This window comes from Pseudopodoces humilis, chromosome 1 (genome assembly GCF_049639895.1).
Source record: "Pseudopodoces humilis isolate 2021_Gansu_Grassland_sample_001 chromosome 1, ASM4963989v1, whole genome shotgun sequence".
Taxonomy (NCBI): Eukaryota; Metazoa; Chordata; class Aves; order Passeriformes; family Paridae; genus Pseudopodoces; species Pseudopodoces humilis.
In genome coordinates, this window is record NC_142200.1 from 111,358,525 (window position 1) to 111,382,324 (window position 23,800).

Below are 23,800 nucleotides of genomic sequence, written 5' to 3' on the forward strand. Positions count from 1 at the left end.
TCTTTCCCAAATGCCTTTCAGTCAACACAGCAGCTTAACTGCTTCTTTTAACCACGTAGTTTTGCAGCCTTGTTGCCCAGCACCAGTCCTGTCTTCAGAAACAGATCGTGTTTCTGGATGAGAAATTTCAAGGGCATGTCACATACACTCATGATCTGTCACTGTGCTTTCTGCACCTACTCTGGACACTGTGAGATTTGCCTTTTGAAAATATATAAGCAGTTGGCTTTTGGTATCCTCCTGAAAAGGCTATAGTTGGCTTTATTTCCACCCAAATCCAGGCATTTAGGAGAAGACCCAGAATTAGAAGCATGTTCACTTACCTGTGTTACATGATTTGCCTTCTGGAAGGCCTTAAGCACCTCCACAGACAGACCCTTATGTAGGTGCAATGTGTCAGCCAGAAAAGAAGCTGCAACTTTAGGTTTGATTATCCATATGAAAGAAATGTAATGGTGGTAATTAATTCCATGTGACTACTCACAGACTTGCAACTAAGTCTGCCTAATTTGTGGGATCAGAGTGCTTGAAATTTAGCAGGACTAGTGATGAAAATCTCAGAAGATAGCATTTTTCTTCCCTTTTCTGTTGCTGTACAATTACTGAGTATAAAATTAGTGTCTATTTACCAGAATTTGGATTTCTTATTCCTACAAGTCATGCCTTGCCAGTATAATGTGCGATTGTTTGCAATGAACCATGCAGACTTTAGCCTATTAGTCTTGCTCATTTAAGCAGGCTGTTTATTTTTGGGACCAAGACATTTGCTTTATCAGAACACATGAAATCAATGTGCTTTGAATTCCTTGCCTGCAGTCTTGGCTTGAAAGCACAGGGCGAGTTCCTAACAATTCCATTTCTTTCCATATCAAAATCGTTAGAGTAAATAGAGGGACATGGGGTAACCACTGAATATGAGATTTGGCCTAAAAAGTCATAAATGGTTCAAGCACTCCATCCAGCTGCAGAACATGTCAATATGACAATTTTGGGTTTGCCTGCATGAAGGTGACTGTAAGAAGTACCTTCCTGGCAAAGACTGAAGCAAAGGCTGTGGTCTAACTACTTCCTATTTGTAGAAATGGCTTTAGGTAAATTTATTCTTTAAAGCCTCAATTTAATTGTTGAAGTTACAGACTTTTCTAAGGAAAAGAGAAATGCAAAGGTAGAGTAGAATAATTAATTTTTTATTTTTTTTTCCAGAAACAGCTCATCTGCTTCAAAACATCTAGATTAAGGTTTACCCCAAAATAATTTCTGTGGGTTTTGGGGCTCATGGAATGTGGTTAAATACTTGTGAGATGGCAGAGTAGGCTCCACTCAAGTACTGAAATGAGTCAGTCCCCAATTCTGACGAAGGCTGAAGAAAAGGCACTTCTCATGGAATCTGGAGAACTGCACCTCTCTCCAAATAAAGGTTTTTACTGTGTATTGACTGGAAACATTTTTGCAGAGTCCCATGGATAGGTGGCAGTGAGATTCACTTTGGGGAGATCACACAGGAACCCTGCATGGCGGATCTCCACACAGTTTGAAGGGCCACTGCTCCCCAGCTCACTTTGCAGTCAGGCCACACTGTGTTGGATGCTTTTGGGAGCCTAAAGATGCCCCTCAAAGTGGATTGTTCTGGTCATTTTCACTGGTATTGAAAATGGATTTTCTCTCATAACATTTTCTTTACAAAGTCAAACAATAAATAAGGGATTGATTATGCAAAATACAAGCCTCCTTGTGCCCCACTAGTTCCATCACTGTGGAGAATGCTCTTCAGACTTTAATACAACTATAAAAAATTTCTCCAACCACATTGCATTTACCACTAGGATTCCCAGGATTAAGCTATCCAAACCTCCTTGTGAAACAACAATCTCCACTTTTCCTTCTTTGTCAAAGTCACCACAGACATGGAATTGCATAGCCACAGAGTCTGGTTCTGCTTTACAGCACATCTCCTACAACACCACTTTAGCTGCTAAAAGTGTTGATTGCTGCAGCTCCAGGGGCCTTTTCAATATAGGGATAAATACTTTACATTTTATTTCTGCCAAATGTAGAGAACTCCTTATAGATTTTACAATATTAAGTGGAGTTTTGTTTTTTTTTAGTATATAGATGATTAGAAGCATCATCCTGTGGGGATCTTGCCAACTGACTCGATATCTACTCTTTTTTCCTTTAGTGCTTCTGAGAAAAACATATCAATTATTAGGATGAGGGGATGAGGAAAAAAATCTAGGGTTTCATTTTGGGAAATAAGGCTCATCTCAGCTAGCTTTAGCTACCTTGAAGATAGGCAATCCAAGCCAGTCACATAGGACTACTCATTCTCTCTTAAGAGAGTTGGGTTGAATGAGTCTCAGGAGCTGCCTGTCTCTGTTCCTCCATCTCCAGAGAGAACTAGGATAATTCATGTAGATTAAAGGGTGATATTTAAAATAGATGAGTTTAAGATGTAGTTAGTATGATCCTTGAGCTGAAACCCACTCCTTGCATGAGAGAAAAAAAAGCCAAAATAGTAAATTCTGGTGAGTAAATGACAGGGTCTGTTTTCCTTTTAATGCAGGATACAGTTTCAAGAACCTTTTTGTACCCACTGTTTCTAATCCATTGTTTAAATGATGAATTCTTGCTTCCTTGCGTACCTAATAGATTTTGCCCTTATTTACAAACTGAAAAGTCTCATGCTTGGTCCTGATATTTTGAGACATTATTATGCATGTGAATAAACATCTGAGAACCATCCTTCAGGCTGGAAGGAAAATGAAGCACTGCAGGGCTGAGGGAGTGTCCTGATGACAGAAAGAAGGCAAAAGAGAGAAAGACAAGCTTAAAGATGCCATCTGATAAATATTTTTGTGACTATGTTAAGTGATTATATTTACTCTAGAGTCAGATTTGTGCAAGTACAAATCTAGGAAAGATGCCAAACAAAATTATTTCTGTTTAGGGAATTGCTTCTCATGCAGAACACTAAAAATTTAAAGTACGCCTCCCCAGCTTTCAATTTTCTGTTTCTCTGGCATCTTTACAAACAACATTACAATATGATAATAGCAGTGGTTTTTTTAGCCATGAGCAATACTATTTGAGTCTGCCTGATGCTTTTCCTTCAGGCCAGAGGTTCAGTTTGCATGCGTGAAGACCTGTCTCTGTTCTCCAAGTGTTTCAGCTGGTCTAATGCACAAACCAGCCTCTCCCTTCAAGTCTGTGGTTGCTTTCAAAAAGAGCATGCAGACACTTCCGATGTCAGAAGTTACTGTAAAAGACCTGGATCACTGCCTCCCTGCAACAAAGGCCAAGCAAGGAATCAAATACATGCTTCAGTCAAACAAGCAAAGAGTGAAGGGCAGTGCTGGGGAACACAACAGCAAGAATGGAATGTGAAGAGGACTCTGGGAATAACACCCAACACCTGCAGCCTCACTAGCAGACAAATATTCAGTGCTCTCAGAAATGACTCATACTAATTTGGGAGTGTAGGGGACAAGCTTTGACAGCACAGCAGAAGAGGCAACTCTTATTCCATGGAGCCAAAAAGCTGTTCTTTAGCAAACAGCACATTCAGGGTAATTTTAATCTCACCACGATCATTTTCCAAGCTTGAGAAAGGAAAGAATCTGTGGGTGATTGGCTAATCAATGTCCCCCTGCTAATAATTGCTGTTGAAGGGCTCTAGTGTCACTCACTGATAAACAGATATGTTAAAAAACTCTAATTGCTCCAAGACATTTGTGGAAGGAAAAGGTGACAATGGGATGTTTGGGGAGGGGGCGGCAGGCTTCACTTTCTGCAATTTCGGAGAGCAGTGCTATTTCCTAAGAGAAGCAACAGTAGAAAAAATCCCAACGATAGAACAGAGCAACATGTGGGTAAGGTTTGGCAGTACAAATGACTGCATTCAAAACTCACACCTCTTATGATTTGCAGGCAAGCCTGCATCCCTACACTCATTAGAGCTAGAGCTTATTGTGATTTTGGCTGCCAAAGCATGAGCAGTCTGCTACTCCTGGATAGAAATAAAATGACATAACATAAAATGGACACTTTAGATTGCCTCCAGCTATTTTACCCAGCTTCTATTGCTTCTAAAGCTGCAATGTTGTAGCCTCTAGCAAGGATATTCCTGAGGAGAACACATTAAGGCCTGGCATTTCTTCTCTGTAGGAAATTCTAGACTGATTTTTTCCCTCTTTGGAACAAAAATACAGACATTTCAAGAGTTTCCTATGGAAGTGAGAAATTCCCAAATATTTTGTTTCGAAATAGCCAAAATGACACTGAAACTGGAGACTGTGACAGACTCTTGCTCAATGCCCAGCCCCTAGTGTAGCAACAGGGACTCAAGGCCCAAACACTCCATGAGTGAGGCAGCAGATGAGAAATACAGCAATCAGCATTCCAGCTCATTGGCTAAGGTGTCCAGAGCAGGGTTCTCACATAGAGCAGGATTTTAAGTTGGCTTATTTAAGTCCTGCTTTCTGCATTTCTACCAACATCAAAAACTAGGAAACAATGTCTCAGCCTCTCTTTCTTCCAAATACAAAAGCAAGATTCTTCTGGGCAGAATGAAATGCTGTAGTTCAAGGATTTGTGGTGGGGTTTAGTATTTTTAATTTTAGGTCATTTTAAGAAAGAAGTGTGTTGACTTTCTTTTCCACCCAAATTATCTGTAAGTTTCTTGTATGGATATAAACAGCTATTTTTTGCATTAAGAAAAAAATACGCAGTTTATTTCTGGAAAATTTCAACAGTGTCTGGATGAAGGCCCTAAGAGGGGTTCCCAGCATGATCTCTCAGCTGCTGCACAACAGTGGGCCAAACTCCAAGTGGACCATAGGCTCTTGGGTTTCTGGCCTCCAAATGCCTGCAAGAGATGCTGACAGCCATAAAAACCCAGAGAAGCCCTGTGGTGCTGAAGAAGTGACTGTTGCTGGGCTCTACAGCCTCCTGCCAGAAAACGGACTGCAATGAAGAAAATCTCCTTGCAGTTCTCTGTCAGTTCGCTAAACTGACAGAGTTCCACAAATCATTCCAGATGTGATGACTCACCATTTTCTGACAGGAAAAAAAAAAAAAAAATAAAGGAAGAAGGATGGTTTGACTGGAAAATATCCATTCTGTTCTTGGGATGGCTAGAAATTCTCTCGTACTAGACTTCCTTTTGTTCTTTGACCTACAGAAAACACAGCCCTTGAGCTAAGTGGACCAGAGCAGCATGCTTCGGTCAGTTAGGCCTCCAAGCGCGTTTCCCACAATTCTCTCATTTTAAGGAATACCAGTAAGCTAAAAGCACCTTCAGCACTGCCACACAAGTGTGTTATCGTTTTCACCGTGTCTCCCAAAAATCTTTGCTCTCAGAAACAGCACTAAAGAGCACAGGTAACAGAAAGATCAGTTTATTCTGAGGATTCTTCTAAATCCAGTTCACTTTTCAGAATTACTGGGGTTTTCTTTATTTTAAACATCCCTAAATTTCTACCACAACTGGATTTTAGCAGATGGAGAAGCATGTGTCAGAGTCTTACTGTAAACTGAAAGGAAGTTAACAATCCCCTGACAATAAGGTACATCCCAAAATATGAGTTTAACTAGCCTAGCTACAGGTTTTCTACACTAGTTAGCAAGGTACCTATGCTCCTGTGACTTGTTAAGTCACAGGAGTTGTGTTAAGTTGTGCTTATCTGTCCATTCAGTTCCCAATAACACGCTCAAGCGAGCGTGGCAGAGCGACGGCAGTTTCAGAGACATTAACTTCCTACCAGTCCCATGAAGGATGGGTAGAGTCAGGCCATCAGTGCCTCCCATGAGGGAAAAAAATGCAGTGTTTATAGGATACCAGGAAGTCTGCCGTATCAGAAACCCCTCTTAATGAGTCCACTGTTAGTAAGGCTTAAGAAAAACCTCCCAACTTAGGCTGTGAAGTCAAGGACCAAATAAATTCATAGGAAAGTAAGTTTTCTTCTTTTTGATGTTTACAGTACAGCTGATTTTTTTTCTAATGGAGAAAAGCAAGATAGTGTTATTAGGAGATGTAGTTTATTTCCTAAATTTAGCAAGCCAGTTCTTGGTCATTTATTGCTTCTTCTTTAGTACAAGGGTTAAAGCAATTAGGAGTTTGCCAGTTTTGGATAGTTACAGACTTGGAGTCAGACTGGCTGTGATAGTCTGTGAGAGGCTATGAGAGAGACTATGTGAAAACAGCTTGCATGGGCAAGAATTTGGCTGTCTTTTAACAATTCTATCAGTCAGTCTAACAAGATATCTAATACCTCCATACAGGGAATGCTTCATCAGTCATTACCTTGTCATAGCTTCCAGTGAATTTGAAGGAAGCTTTGTAAGAACAATAGATGGCAGAACAACTGTAGGGCTTTGTGTGCACAGCAAAATTGTCAACCATGTTGACTCTGTCTTTGGAAAACTAGAAAATTAAGAAAATTTATATTTTGTCATTTTATTTTATCATTTATAAGAAAAATGAACATTTTATCATCTTATGAAAGATCATTGTCATAAAGTCCCCTCCATATTTTAGATGAAGTGATGGACATATGCATATCTTGCACAAAGGTGAGACAGGGAAATGTGGAACTTCTTGCATAAAAGAAAAAGAGGCCAAGATCATATATTGAAAATACTATTATTATTTAAATAATTTTATCTAATTTGGAGAGCAGAATGCTTGAGATGTTAAATGTTAAAAAAGAATACAAACCATGCCAAGATCCTTAAGTGAATTACTGACACACAGTGTAAAATCTGCAAGGAGTCAGCAGCAGTGTAAATTTGCATTTCCATAGTCATCCCTGCTGAGATGATCTCAGATGAAACAGTGGGATCCACATATGTAATTTAGTACAGGAACTATCCAAGCCTGTTCTCCTGAAATGTATAGTGTATTCAATTAGTTTTATGCATCCTTATTTGCCAAATGCTGATGCTCCCTAAAAAAAAATGTTCTAACCAATTTAGCTCCATTCCTGTCAGGAAATTAGTATGAAATGAAAACTGGCTTTTTCTGAAGTGTTGTCCTGACTATTTTAATGTGTTTAGGATTTAGTGCAGCAGATGCTGATAGGTCTCAAGCAAAGAGAAAAAAGCAACAAAACAGGGACTCTGACCTTGTGCTGTTGTTTAAATCCTTCCTAGTTTAGCAGAATGTGTAAATGTTGTTAACTCAAGGGCCAATAGTTATCCACTGCACATCTTGTTCTTGCTTACACAAATCTCATTAATAATGTCCAAGTGTCTCTGAAATTTCATTTCGCAACACACATTAGTGAAATATTCATTCTGACACTGGGGAACTGAGGTGTGTAAGTTTCTCATTTTGCTGTTTCCACCCATGGGTGGGTGCTTTGCTTTAGCCAAGGTGTCCAGAGTAGCCCCATGCTGTCACTGCCTTGCCTCTATCCACACCCAGCCTCATCCAGTCAATTCCACAATTCACACCCCTTACTGCAAGCCCTGGCTCCACAGCTGTCCCACATACCTCCATTTTCCCTCTGTCAAATGCATTTCTAGTCCATGGCTTACTGCCCTGTGCTTGGTATGTCAGTTTCCTGCCTTGAACCTTAGTATAGATCACAGTTTCAACGCTGTTTTTAAACCCCTCCAGGTGAAACCACTCCACATCTCTGTAGCTGACCAATATCATAGTCTCGTGGGACACAGCTTTAGGAATATTGGTGTAAATGTCCCATCTCTCCTCCAATTCCCCTGTGGTCCCTCTTTTGGGCTGAGACATCTTAAATACATTTTAAAGCTTTTCTAAGCATGAGTCTCTGGATGCTGTTTCAGGAGGTCATGTGCTCATCGGTTGCTTTCTGGAATGGCAGTGAGTGACTGACCAGACTGGTTGTAGGACCAGTCTGTACCAGAAGACCCTCCTGCTCAGTGGAATGATCTTTGTTCAAACCCCATATAGCTGCTAACTTTATCCAGACAGAGAAATAGTTATCCCATTCCAGCAAAAATCTCGGGATCAGTCTAGCAAGCAGACAGTGCTGCGTACAGTCAGGAAGATGAGGCGCTGAAACAGTCAGGAGTCAGTCCCACTAATAAGCACGGTGGAATGGTAAAAGATCAAGCAGTTGGTGCAAAGGATCCTGTGCAAGTTATTTTATGTGTTTTACTTCATCCTTGAGTTAGCCTGGTTCCCCAAGCTGAGCGTTCCCACTTTTCAAGGTGGCTCTCTTCAGGCAAGGTGTCTCACCAACCCAACTAGGCCTAGCACAAGCCAGAAAATACCAGAAAATAGCTAAACTTGAAACATTTACTGCCTTTTGTTTGCATACCTCAATAAGGGATTTGTGGCAGGTGACCAGATATATTTTCAGGGCAAAGCTGCTCATCAAATTAAAATTTCAGTCTAACCACTGGATTATCCTTTCACCTGGAGAAGGGGACTTAAAGCTTTATCAGTGTGTAGGTGGCAAATGGAACAAGTGCTTATCGACACACACAGAGCAAAGGTAGAAAATATGAGCAGCATTGACATTTTAAGCCTTCCTGTGAAATGATCCATACACTAAATATATCTTTTCTTTTACATACCGTATCAGAAAGGAGGATTATGATCAAAATGTCATTTTTAATTGTATTTTCCATCCTTGACTTGGTAACATTTAGAGAAAACTCTGACTCCTTTCCCCTAAAAAGAAGAGACTACTCCTCCCAGGCGTATTACATAAAAAATGAATTATTTACAGCTCCATGAGAGAGGTTTCTTTTTAATTAGAGGTATAATTAGTGAATCCTTAGTGTCTGCTTTTACAAATGGTTAGTATTTTGTAAATTCTTAGAAAATTGATTTTTACATGATGATTTTATTGGTAGCCATGTAAACCTGAGCAAAAATGAGCTGTTTTGTAACAGAGACAGAAAGGTAGGAGGAAAGTGTATACAAACTTTGCCATTACTTCATTTACGATTTGCTACATATGGTCCCACATGGAGTTCAGTACACAAATAAAAAGCTATTTAAGATACTCCTTTTACCAACGCACATGTAAACCACAGAAATCATGAACAGGAAGAGATGCATATGCTGTGTGGCAGACTGTGAGAACAGAAGGTGAATTCCAGAAAAACCTTTTTAAAGGAAAATGTGTCACTTTCTGCCATTCAAGTACATTTATTTTGACTCTAGAAAAATTATAATTGATGTAACTTTATCAGATTTTTTTTTAAGTAACCTGAAAGCCAGAATCCCTAAATTCAGCACCAGTTTTACTGTAACTGAACATAATTAGACATTTAGAGCAAAATATTTTTATCTTCTGACGTAAGGACAAACTGCAGCTGTTTCTAAGGTGCTGAAGCTTTCATACATCCAATCGAGTGCAGCGGTGTAAAAGATTTAGAACTCAGAAAGTGAAGCAACCATCAGCTGCATTTGCACTGCTTATATGAGCAAGAGACTCTGCTATGTTCATCTGCATTTTGGACTACTTAATTAAGAAAATTTTTAGAGCAAAGTCTGGGCCTCCTTGAAGTTACAGCACAGCTGCTTGTACCACTATGGCAAAAGAACTGCTGGCACAGAACAGTCTGGTAGCACTAGATTATATTTTAGGGGATAAATGTAGGGAAGGGAGCTATGCTCATGATTGGTACTACTAAATACATCAGAAGTTAGGAACTTCTGCAAATGTCCTTCCCAATAATTTATAATGGGCAAAGCAATCAATAATTTAATTTAGCACCGGGCCTGTGAGGGAATTGGCAATATTGTAAAACTTTTTATGTTGAGACCTATGTGGTTTTGTTTGGATTTGCTCAAAAGTCTGACTGAAAACATCATCAAGGCTACTGACACAGTCTTCCCTCCCTTGCCAGTAGCATAAAGTCTGGGGCAAGGAAGCATTTTAAATTTCAATTTTTAACTTTTTCATGAAAAGGGAATACACCAAGACATCAGGGAGAAAGCAATTCATAAAACAGCAAAAAGTAATCTTTGAGGCAGAGCAGTGACTATTACTCCATTCCTGGAGGTATTCAAGGTCAGGCTGGATGGAGCAACCCCATCCAGTGGGAGGTGTTCCTGCCCATAGCAGGGAGCTTGGGGCTAGATAATCTTTCAAGCCCTTCCCAACCCAAACCATTTTTGGATTCTATGATTCCATATATCTGATGCCAACAATTTCAAGGCACACAACTATCTACTTCAAGCACAGACCAGCTGTGTCTGCTTATCCCATCCTAAATGTCTAAAAGTACAGCAAAGCAAACATGGGCTGTGACAAAGGACCAGAAGGGTAAAGGTTTGCAGGAAAGAAACGAAGCAGCAAATGGATAAGGATGTGATAGTTTAGATTCCTAAAGCTTGAGGGTGTGACGAATTATGATTTTTTTTTCTAATTTACCAGGCATGGACAGATGTTTGAAGCACCTTCAAGTCAGCAGTACTTCTGACATCAAATTTCAGAAGACAAGGAACTCAGAACCTCATCACATTAATTCTGATTTGAATGTAAACTTTTGTTTTGATATCCTTATGTTACATTTCTTTTCAAGTCTAGACACTATTGTCAACGTAGTGAAAATCCAGCTACACTAAAATTAAACTTTTTAAAAATTTCCATATGGAGCTAACAGTCTAAACATGACACAAAATAAACCAGCTTTTATTTGTAGCATCATCATTAACAGTGGCTTTGGAATCTGAAGAGATGGGCAACTATTTAACATTTTATGTAGTGTCAGATTCTATTAAGGAAATACTAATGTTTGCTGCTTTGCACCTGCACAAGGCTCTTTTGAAAAAGGACTCTTTTTTAACCTGTCTTTTTACCAGACAAAATGTTCATTGCTAAAATTTCCATTTATGTGACTATAAAACCAGAGTCAGGATCCAATCCATAAATTCCTTTGAGGTAGGTAAATATTTCTTCAATTACACAGAAAAAGTAATGAGTTGTTTAAGTTGAGTGATTTTCCCTTAAGGGCATGCATTTGGAACTAGAGAATTCTTGCATTTAGTTTTGTTCATTTCTCTGCCACACTGTACTTCAAACCAGTATTCATTGAGGATTTACACTAGGTAACATGTGGACAATATGAAAATTTGAGGGAGAAATTTTTTATTCTCTTTCTTGATTCTTTTCTGTCTCAACTCATAAACTTGAGTGGCTTTTATAGCTCTCAAATAAGAAAGACCAAGCAATTGCTTGATGGCCATGAAAAAATGCAAATCAAGATTTCGACATCAATTGCAATTGAATTTTCTCAAACTACCTTGTCTTCAATGTCTCAATTTTGTTTAAAATACATGTGCTGTTGGGTTCCTCCTTCCCCTTCCCATCTCAGTCAGGGACTTCCAGAAATTTTTGATTTTATGTGACAGCAGGGAGAAGAACACACAGTCATCTGCATACTTTTGTACTTTGACAACATCTCCTTTCACTTTCTCCTTGTCTGCTCTACAGAACTGACCAAGAAGAACTTGCTTGCTTTTGACAGACGTGAACAGAGGCTGAACTCATGTTCAGCAATATAATAATTGGAGACTGCTCTTTCCTCTGAAGTGTCTTTGTATTCTCCCTTCCCAACACAGAAACACAGCTCTGGATGCCTGACTGATAACTTGTCTCCTCCATCTAAAAAACTTACGTGTTCCAACATCCCCTTTTAAAGCTGTTTCTGTCCTTTCCTGGCCATCTCATTCCACTCGGAAACAGAGGGATGTGAAAAATTTATCTCAGTAAGTTGTGCTTTCGATACATTATAGCTGAATAAGAGTTTCAATTTTTCAGTGCTTACAAAGCCTTATCTCTTGCAGCTAGAGCCTATTTGAACATGTTAAGCACTTGGTTATTTCCACTGACAAGATCAATTTGGTACCAAATTAGAAACCATCTAACCTTCAGTAGTTTGAACAAAATGAGTGTTGAAGAGAAAGGGCTTGTATTTGTTGAACTCAAAGTGAAAAAAATTCTAAACCCTGAGTAACATTCCTGACCTCACTCATACTCAAAATACCATCAAACATCATGGGTCAGATTTTGAACTTGTTCAACAATGTGAGAGAAGCTTACTAGCCTCTTAGATAATTTTTCATATTGCAAGACTGATGATAAACTTGAATGTGAAACCTCAAGTCTTAGAAGACTAGCACAGGAGTGGGTCCAAAGAAGCTGCAAAACTTCAATCATTTTAGGTCTCAGGGTTGTTTCTAAACACTGCGTGAAAACCAGGAGAAATTACAGTCCCCAGGGGGCTACTCTAACCTCCAGTGTTGGTAATATTATCAGTACAGCAGGGAAAGGACTTTGTGTGTTCCAAGCCTGAACATCAAAAAATGCAAAAGAAAAATCAAAAAGTAAATTTTTAATTAACCAGAAATATTTGCAAATAGGGGCTGGAGGGGAGGAAAAGAGAAAAAAATATACATTCTGTGGAGCATGATTATTTCTTTTGAAGTTTTCTTAAAACATTTGTTTTTCTAGACAATTAACTCTCTTCTTTCAGGAATACTCTGGACAAGAAACTCCAATATTTCTGTGCTCAAGTCAACATTCATAAAAAGAAAAGGAATTTTTACCATCTGGACATACAAGTGTATCTCTGCTCCCAAGAAGTCAAGCTGATAAGCATCTCACAGTGATTTTTTAGCCAATGCACATCCTGTATCTTTGAGCACAAACAAGTACAACTCATTTTTTATCAATATGATTTGTAAGAATGTGCCTGCACCCTCAACCGCCTGACTTTTACCAAATATATAGTAAAAGTATGACTGATGCAAGTTGTACCACAGTTCTTGCAGAGGGATTTCTGCAAAGTACTTTTTCTCATGCATTCTGACTTCACCGTGAAATATTCTTTAGAAAGGGGCCTCTTTCAGAGGTGCTGATAATCCTCAGTTCCTCTGAAAGTAAGTGAATTAGGAGCTTTTCAAACATTGCAACAGCATTCTAACATTTTGAATGCTGCTTCAAACCATACTTAGCTGACTGTTTTTTGCTCTAATTTGGGATTTAGCCAGAGCACAACATTCACATCAGCCCTATCTTGACATCAACAGTTACTTACGTTTCTTCATTATTCCACTTTTACCAGCTGGCCTATTATATTATATTATAGCATGTCACAAGGGATTGTCTCAATTACATGAGGTTATGCAACATCTGTGAGCATAATGTAAAACTGGGGTTGGGACCATGGTGTTTTCTCACAGCTCTGGCTAAGCAAAATGGCAGTTTTACAAGAACGGGTGCTGAACAGTAAATTAGAGACCTAGAGATCCCCTGATTTTTAAATTACTTTTACATGAGTTATGGCACCACAAATATATACCAAGCAAATATGCAGTTAAACTGCTTGAGCAAGTCAAGGACTCTTCTCTTATCTGTCTAGAGGTGCTCTGGAAGCTTAAGCTTAATGTTTGAAGTTGAAAAAAAAAAAAAATTCCTTAAAAGTACTTCAAATATTCTATTGTGCAAACTGCAGTGAAAAAAGGTCTACTTCTAAATGAAAGCATCTTGACAGGGTGGGCAAAAAAGTGCTTAACCTCTGTATTGACTTCATATCACTGGAAGGGCTGTCAAATTCTCTAGGCAGACAAATCCAGAGCCAGGATAAAATGACTGTGCCAAAATATTTCCCTTAAACTATATAGGGGCATTTGAAAAAAAAAAAAAAACCAAAAACTTCAACAAATCTAATTTAATTGACACCAGCTGGGACTTGTTCCAAAAATCACTGTTTTCATTCTATTTTACAAATCATGAAGCTGTAGTCACATTTTATGAAGGTGTGGTTCGTGCAGTAATACTTTTATGCCCATAGACATTACGAAACAATATAAAATATTTGGTGAGAGAAGCAAACACCTGCATCTTCTCTGATTGTGGGTACAGAAGAAAATGGTATAACACATAGGAGCATACTGTGGCATTTAGTCTGCTGCTATTCAACTACTGCTGTGAAGGGAGCTTTTGAGAAACTAAAACAATAATGTTATTATTGTCACTAAACAATACTGCTCAAAGAGTCAGTGCTATATATAAACTCCTAAGAATGTTTTCATCAAGCTGGGAAGCCAAGTCTTTGTGAGGCTGAAAAGAAATTTTAGTGACTGAACAAGTGTCCATTCTGCGATGCATTCCCCAAGGGTTAGAAAAATAGCAGAAGGCTACATAGTTTATAACATATCAGCATTTTCTTGTCATATACAGAACTAAAAAATTGAAAAAATATCTTTGTTTTATATGGATTTTCTTTAGCCCTCAGACTACTGAGCTATTCTTCAAATGCCTCTTGCTAACAAAGACTTAACATTTACCAGAGGATCGGGCAAATTCCTCAGGCATTAGAAGCATGGTTGATTAAAAAAGCCTGTATTTTGTAATTAAAACAGTGCAGCTAATCCACAACTTGAAATATTTTGGAAGCATATCATGGGGTGAACAATGCAGCTGTTAAGTAAAGAAGAGTTTTTCTCATAAGGGATCACTTCACAATACAAGCATCTCCAGATCCCCTCGAGCTATAGTGCGCTTCTGCATAGTTGAAGACTTTTAATATTTCTTAATCGCTGATATAAATCAGAGAATTTCATAACAGTGCAAGATTTCCTAGGGTTGGTTTAACACTTACAGAAAGCAGCAGTTTGCTCTGTTATCCAGCTAATTCTTACCTGCAAGTGGTTTTGATTCAAACAATGTAATTAAGATGGGTTTCATATATTGCTGGTCACCCTTCTGGAAGAGCTTTGCCATTCTATATCCTAAGTGGCTTAAAACTTGAAATTATGTGATTAGTCATGGCAGACACATTAGAAGTGGAAGCCCAAACTGATATGAAACAAGCCTCAAGGGACCAAATATGGTGAACTTAAGAGTGGGAAGGCCTGTTTATTTTTCTTTTGTCTTTCTGATGGACATGGTCTGCTTTCCTCACATCCATACTGCTTTATCAGAACAAGCAAGCCTCAGTAAGAGCATCTGCTATTTTACAAACCTTAACAAAGTCAACATATATTCTTACACTGAGTTTCAGTCAAGAAAGTAATACTTGACTGTTATTCACGACGTTTCCCCCCACTTTTCCCCTCCCCAAATTTCTGTTACTTCAGTCAATAAATATGCTAATCTCTCTCAATTATGTTCCTCTCTATCAAGCATGGAGGAAAAATGTCTTGTTTTCTGTAGAGGAAAACAACAAGGATACTTAATTTGTGTCAGGCATTTCAGAACCCATGACTGGGATCACGATCACCAGGGAAATGACTTCACCCAAGACTGCCATCAAACATAGCTCCCTCCCTTCACACATTCACAACAGCAGGCCAAACATGTCACACTGGAGGTTCTGAATCCTGGGGAGCAGCCATTACCTCCAAGGCTCCTCAAAAAAGAGGGGAATCACAAGTGAAGGGAATTCCTGGGTGGGACACTGATGTCTGAGGCAGGGAGGTGCTCAGCAGCACCCCACAAAGCTACCAGCACGTACTACCTTGTCAGCTCTCCTCCTTAAGTTGCATCAGCCCTCACAGACCCTCAGACACAAGAGGAGAATGACAAGAGAGTCTTACTTCTCACATGGAATTCAATCCAAGAGATAACACATGACCAGGGAGCTTGTCTACATCTGGCTGGAAGGAGAGCAAATTATTCAGTTGTGAATTGGAAAAAGGGTACAGTGTAATTTTTCATAGATTTTACTTTCAATGTCTTTAGACATAAAGACTAAAGAAAGAAAAATATGGGAGATTTCCTTTTTATTATCTCTGTCCTATGAATATTTATGTAACAAACTACAGCTGACATGTAGTATCTGGTAGGAGCTCCCTATTTAAACTAATCCATGTAAATTACATGGGCTCTTCACAAAGGGCTCATTGCTGCTTACCTTTACCTCCTCCAGAAGCACCTCTACAGGTATTCTCAAAGCACACAAGAATACAAATGCACACAATGAAATTGGATCACACTAAGAAGATTATGTCTCCATTGATTGAAAGGCACTGCTAAATCTGTCCAACGTTCCTACAACCCCCCAAAGACGTGAAGGCTTTTTTGCTGAGAAATTATCCCTACATCCCCAGTTATCTTCTTGGTAAGTGAGGTTACAAAAACAAAAGAAATATAAAATATAGAGCTGATGAAATAGGAAAACATTAAGACAATGGATACTTCTAAAGGAATAGCACATATGAAACACCAAGCTCTTAATTGCTATTAAATTTAACCTGGTGCTTTAAGAAAAAAATGGCTATGAAATTTTCCCCCAAGATTACTTTTAATCAATCCAAAGCCTTAATTCTGTTAAAGTATCACAAGAGAAACACAAATTGCATTGCAATATGTCTGTAGAAATATAAGCATGACTTAGTATCAGACAGTGGAAAATATTAACTGGTGTTTATAACTCCAGTAAAAGACAATAGTTAATCTTGGATGTTACAGAACACACATTGAACATTTCCTCCCTTGGCATATATGTGTGTATGCATGTTTCTGCACATTGTTTTGATGATGTTAAATAAGAAATCCTTGTTTCAGAAAAAAATCAAGTATGAATACATAGACACATGCATGAGAAAATTACAAGAGGCTGGTGGTTGTGGAACATCAAAGTTTGTAGAGGTTCTCTCGCAGCCAAACAAACTGCATCATGATGTACCTGCTTTCATGTCACTATGGAGACTACAGAGCCAAACTCTGACATTCATATTTCCTTTTCCTCAGAAGAGGTGGAAACCTGTTGGCCTTAACCCACTTAAGAACTGCTGGCTGGCCAGGGTCAGAGGTTGACTGACTGTTCTTAAGTATTTGACTCAGTACTCATCTACTGCACAGCCCTTTTTACTCTCTGCCTTGTCTTTTCACTGTATTTGTTTCAGAAGCTGGGACTGAATCCTTGAACTGTGTGAAGTCACAGCAAGCTCTGCTTTTGGCTCCAGTGGGAGCAATATCCCGTGTGCTTATACTGTGAATTCCATCTCCCTTTAACTTACAACATGTCAACACATTTTTTGCAGCTCTACAGAAAGTACTGTAATCTTTAAACAGATGTTTGTTGCAGATAAGCAGGGAATGGCATATTCTGTGCTGATTCTAAATCAAAACAGCCTCTTTGAGCTACTGAAAACACTTTTAGTTGTCTTCACCAGCCAAGAAGAGTACAAGTGATTCTCTGCTGCTAGCCTGAAAAACTGCTAGCCATTTGATTCATAGAGCCAGAATTACCTGTGGTTCTCTTGTAACAGTATTTGCAATACACAAGGGAGAGGAATGGAAAAACTGAGACCTCTCCAGACATCTCCACTGTTTGCTCATCATGAGAGCCATCAAATAAAGAGGGTTTTATTTTTCTCTCTGATTCCAAACTTGCTCTGCTTTTAAATTTTTTAAAAAAAGTGACACTACTTCTTCACTCTGTTCAAACCCAATGACAGCTTTCAATGCATTATTTTAATTAAGCTTCCAAATTTGTTCATAAGCTGTCCAGGTCGCAAGGAGAATTAAAACCAAACACTGGTAATGTATTTCTACATTACTTCTACAGGCAGCTATATTTGACTTGTATTCAGAAGCAAAGCTAGCAGGATGCACCTGACTGGAAAGGGCATCAGTGAAGTCTGACATTGGTTAAGCTTCTGGAAGCTCTGCTCTGAACTCTGCAGTGCCTCTGGTACTCTGGGATTTGTAAAAAAGATAGAGGCTTAGTATCTTTGTATCTCATACAATACACAGGTATTGGAACTGAAAAGATCACCACTAAACTGCGTGAAGCATCCACACGAGGATAATAGCTGTGTTTTCAACACACATAATAGATTCCTTGTTCTTATATACTCAACACCATACATTAATGATGCCTCATCTACAGATTTCATAGTTATCTGTAATTTTATCCTAATTTTAAAATTTGCCCTTCCCAATGCCCTCACATCTACAACTCGAGATTCAAAGCAAGGACTAAGATATAATTTCCCCTCTACTTGTTGTTTTGTAGAAAAGAGAACTTAATAATCATTACAATAGTCTGAACCTTCCAGGACTTCTAGATTTTTTTGAAGATTTTTTATCATTTATGAGACAAAACCAAGACCCCACAATACTTCCTCAGTTTCTGTCCTCTCACGGCAAAAACATGACAAAAAACCAAGATACATCATGATTCAATGGATATATTAGTCAGCTACGCTCAGACTTCCAGAGCTTATTAATGATTTCCTAACAATCCATCCTGATGTTCTAATATTTGCTCACCAGCAACTCAAGGACAGAGAAGGGATAGCCAAAACCAAAACCATACACACACTTTGATCTCTTCCAGAATTTTCTGTGCAAGTAAAGTAAAATGTTTTCAAATTTGCTGACTTCTTAAGGTATTTTAAAAATTCTTAACCAAGAAAATGCTACTTACTACAAGAGAGAATTTGGAAAGATAGCTATCATCCATGGAAGTAAGCCACATAAATCTGTGGACCCTAACTATGAATTTACAAACTTTCAGCTGTTTGATGACTTGTGAATTTATTCTTAACACTGAATTCCCTAGGCTTAAAAAAAATCCATGTATAAATACCTTTCTGCTACCTATAACATTCTTGCAGGGTGTTGTGCCATAATTTACTACTATTCACATTGATGCCAAATTGCTTTCACTTAAAAAGCACCTTTGCTAAGGCATCATTTCTGGTACCTTTTTCCTCTCTTTTTATGTGCACTGAAGGCTTTTACAGAAGGATGACTGTCAATACCTTTAATCCCAGCAGTGGTACAGGCAGAGAAATGAGATTGTTCCTCCCACTCCCCCAGGCAGCTCTGCAGGTTGGTGGTTCTGAAGTGCAGAGAGCTCGTATCAGCTGCTGCACATTTTCTGTGGAGCAATTAACAGAAGAGTTCACTGTACAGACCTGTCAACTGGGATCTTTTACAGAATCATGGAACCATTGTGGTTGGAAAACCTCTAAGATGAGTCCAAGCATTACTTTTCACAACTGTTCCAGCAAACACCTGAAATCCAAACTAAGCTACTCTAGTGCCAAGTATTCCATGACGTCCTGAAAACGCTACTAGAGCAGCAGACTATGTTTCAGACATGGGCTAGGGGTTCTGAGGTAAGACTGAAGGGCAATTACCTGCCTTTAATTCTCTCCCCATTTTTCAGATGCTATTGATCTAAATACAGAAGAGACTGAACATACAACTTTACTTCACTGGAAGGTGCATCCATAATTATTACTAACTTTTTAAATTTACAGTGAGGCTGAACCAGCAAAGAGGTTACATTACATTTTTTTACATATACATATTTCTTTAGAAGACACCTGAATTTTTTTCAGTTTTTTTTTTTCAAGCCTGAAATGTGGTGAATGTTTGCATCTTTAAATCATATACAGATACAGCCTGTACAGTCATTTCTGTGGTATTGACTGTGAAACAGTAACCACAACATTCAATTAAATAGAAAAAGTAATATTTCAATATGTATTTGGGCTCACAATTCCATTACAGCAAAACTGCACTGACTTTATCATTTGTCTGCATGGTTTCTCATTTCCTACAGTGGTATTTCCTTTTGTGATGAAATAATATTGCTATTATTTTCTCACTGTAACCTAGAGATCCATTTTACATATAAACCATAGAAACAATTCTGGGTTTTATGTTCCCTTGTTAGTGAACGTTCAGGATCACCAAGTTCACCCAATTCATCCTCTGCATTTCTGTATTTTGTATTAAATACAAAGAAGTCTTTGTAAAGAAATATCTTTTTTATCATAGAATCAGAGAATATCTTAAGTTGGAAGGGACCTACAAGAATCATCAAAGTCCAGCTTCTGGCCCTGCACAGGGCAGCCCCAAGAATGAAGTAATTTTTATTTCTTGTGAATAATTAATTTATCAAAGAAAAATAGCAATGACACTACTGAAAGTATTCTACTAGTCACAAAGGTTGGCAAAAACTTTTGATCAAATCCTTGCAGAAGCATCAAAAATGTTTAAAAGTTCCATTTAAAATACTTTGTTAAAAACTAGACAACAAAGTAAAGTATAAGGACTAAAAAGGGATCAAAAAACATTGCAAGCATTTACAGACTTTTGTATAAGCATGGGAAATACTAATATAAGAATGCATCCTGAGGAAAAGTCCATAAAAGGAAGTAGTAGTCAGTGTGACTTAAATACAATTGTTAAGTATAAAATAAATACCGCTGTTAATGATCACATTTTTTGAAATAAGCTGTATATTTTTAAAGTAAAAATTTATATCTTACAGCTCAGAGATATATAATGCAATTTGGTTTGCATTAATACAGAGGTATTTAGTCATTCATCTTGTAAAAATGGTTTCTATTTTTTGTTATTAGAAAATACTAAACATCACTGTAGATGAGGGAATTGCAGGATTTTCATATTATATTAAACAAATATTCATAAGAAATAACAAAGATTTGGAAACTTGGAGAAGGGAATTGGAATACAAGGTTAATAATTTTTAACTTTAGTGCTATCAGGAAGAAATAAAAATCTAATTTTCACGAGGCTACACATTGTCTTTCAATTTTGAGATCTCATTCATATTTTAATTTTCCCAATCTTGAAAAGAAGAAAGAGAACTATAGTAGCAGGAATAAAACAGAGCATTTTAAGCAGCAGGGGGTTTGAGAATCATACCTTTTCATTAGATTCAGTTGCAATCAGAGCACCTTAAATGAAGATTAGCCCTTAGCAGTCAATACACCATCTGTTCCTGGGATACTCAGGGTCTGCTGGTCTGAGCATGTATTTTAATGCATATTAACTTAAAAGGGCCACTAAGAGCTTCACATCTGCAGTAAGAAACATCCCTAAAAAGAATTACTTTTGTCCTTTCTACCTTCATGTTAGGTGGCATAACAATGAAAAGAATGAAATGGAAAAGATAATTTTTAGGGCAGAAGTCTACTGAGAGATAGTTGCATATATTATGTCTCTCAGCAGGCAGCCGAATCAGAAAGTCTTCCTAGAAATCTCTGCTGCTGGAAAGAAACTGGTGCAGAGAAATCTGTTGCTGTTGTTTAAATCACTTCTTAATATAAGTGAAAGTAGCCTGAAGATGTGCTTGTGCCCTTGTTCCCCTCCAAGACAGCAAATCCTCCTGGGATGACAGGATGAGGGTGCTGTGGATTGGCTTGGACAGGGGCTGCCCTTCAGCCAAGACAGGTCTCAATATCAGAGCAGACTGAGCAAGGCAGCCTAAAGACCCAGCACACTGGGCTAAAACCTGGCCTTTTTGATGCTCTATGTTGTTGAGATAAAATGTGCAACAACAGGAAGAAGGAAATGGTATCTAGAAATACAGGGAAACAGAATTACCTCACCACCTGTAAACAGCCATCGCAGCTATCCCTCTGCCAGTACAGCAGGGTTGTTCAGCACAGCACCTACAGCTGCCCCTGGAAGGTGCCGAGGAAGGCAAAGAAGAGCTTCTCTCTATAGCAGCTGCACACAAGGGCTAGCAGAGTTTAATGTCAAGAACTTCAGTCAACTTTCCCACAGTGTCATTGTCTGCAGGCCAGTTTGGAGGTGCAGCCTGGTGGAATGCACAGAGAGAGAACCTCTAACAAGAAGAAAGTTTGGCTGCAGACAAGCCTGACTCTAGGCTAGAGGTCTCCTACCCTTTTCCCCAGTAGTGGTAGAAAATTGCAGCAGGCTTAATTTTTGCTAGATGATCTGAATTATTTTAAGTTCACTAAATTTCATTTCCTTGCACTTGCTAGGGTGACAAATGTCAGCAGCAATATTTTAAGAGATGGCAGATAGAGCAAGAGTGTCAGATTACATAAAAGCAGTTAATGTTTCCTTAGAAGCAGAAAGTTTCCTTCCTTCACACCAAATTAACTCAATGAGATTGAAAATTAAAGTAAATTAATTTTCTTTATTTTAAAAAACCAAAAAAATCCTCACTGACCTGTGAAATACAAAGAATAACAGGCAAAGGTCTGATTTAAGCACTACTAGATAACTAAAAATTAACGCAGAAGTTTTCTATAGGCACCAACAGGAAACCTACTATGCTGTCTTTACAACAGGCCAGGCTATATGAACAGGGATTTAATTGTTAGCAATTATTTTCACATGCTGCTAATTAGTTCCAAATTGTTTTAAAGGCAAAGGATGGACTGTGTGAATAGCTGGGTTCAGAACTATTTTTCAGGAGAAAGCACTGACTATCTATGATATCTGAACCGTGCAGATATTGTGCTTTCTATAGGTGCTTCACATAGGAATCAATAGGTGAACAATGAAAGTACTTAGTTAATCCTAAGGCTCAAGTGTTTGGGTCAAGAATCAAGTTCTGTTTTCAAAGTTTTCTCATAAATGTCCTGAGCTGCAACTGATATCATAGAGGTGTTGATGACTCACAGTCCACTTCTTCTGAATGACTGACTCTGTGCAATTTCAAAGCAGAGCTTCTAAGATTCTCAAGAATAAATAGGCTAGCACTTTCATTTCTGTGCAAGTTTGTGTGCATTTCGCCTGTTTTCAGAATTCCATGCTGTAGAGATAAGCCTGGTTGATATGACTCCTCCTGATTTCTGTCCGTATCACATAACAGAGTAGCATTTTTTCAACAGAGAAAAAGTTTTAAAAACAAAGGAAAAAGTAGGTATTCTCTGAACTAGTCTTTTTAATTTTGATCACTGTTATGATTTTTTTTTTCTCTATGAAAACCTAGGATCTGTACAACCAGCCACGAAAATCCCACTTTGAGAAATCATGTTTCCTCTAACTTCCCCTCACATCCTGCAGAGTGACTTAAGGATATTTTCTGTGTAAATACAGAAATGCTAACACATGCGAGGGTTTTGTCTCCTTGTTTCCAGAAAAGATTCTAACACATCCCTCTGCAGCTAGGCAAATCAACTGAGGCAAAATATAGTACAGACCCAATGTTGTAGAAAACTTCACATGTCTTTGCAGCTGAATTTGGAGTTGATTTATAGGCTGTCACCAAATCAGTGGTCAGAAACTGACACAAAATGTCTTCTGCAAGCTTTGATTCCTTATTCAGTATAATGTCTTCTTCATTTGTATTCTATTGAACCAAACAACCCAGGATTTCCTCTCCCTTTGTTGGATGGCTTCCTGTTCCTGCAGCTGCCTTCTGTGATGTCAAAACATGAGGGTTAAGTGTTGCCTGAGGATTATGTTGCCCAAGTCCACCAAAATAAATCAGATTTGAGCATTTAATCCTTTTAACATCTCTGAATATGTGAGTTTAAACAGCAAAACCTTCTGTAATGAGGCAACTCCTCCTCTTCACCAGACAACTTCATGACAAGTAAAGATTCAGTATGACTTGCCTTGAATCTTACATGTTGCAATACATTGAAAGTTTCGTGTTTTCTCCTTTACTGTAGCAGAAAAACACTTTTACTGCATCAAAGTCTTATATGAGCAGGTCTCACTGTATGTATAATTACATATATTATTCTTCCCTTCCCATCTGACCTGAATCAGTTCTTCTGGTGGCAGAGTCTGTATTCTGTATTTGAATAAAGCATCAGTTGTATTGAATGTGCTGGAATTGGCAGATGGTTGGTCAGTCATTCAGTTTGATATTAATTGCTTCTTTGAGATCTCTTCCAGAGAACTGAGGACAAAATGCATAGTGTCTTATTACATTAGGAAAAAAAAAAAAAATCACATCTAAAATTCTTTGATGAAAGATTTATCTGCCTGGCAGACAATGTACTCTCTCCTTAAGAGTCAAAAAATGACTAAAAAATTCCATTATTTAAAGATTATCTCATTTCCTTCCAGTGAGTAAAAAAAAAAAAAAAAAAAATCAGACA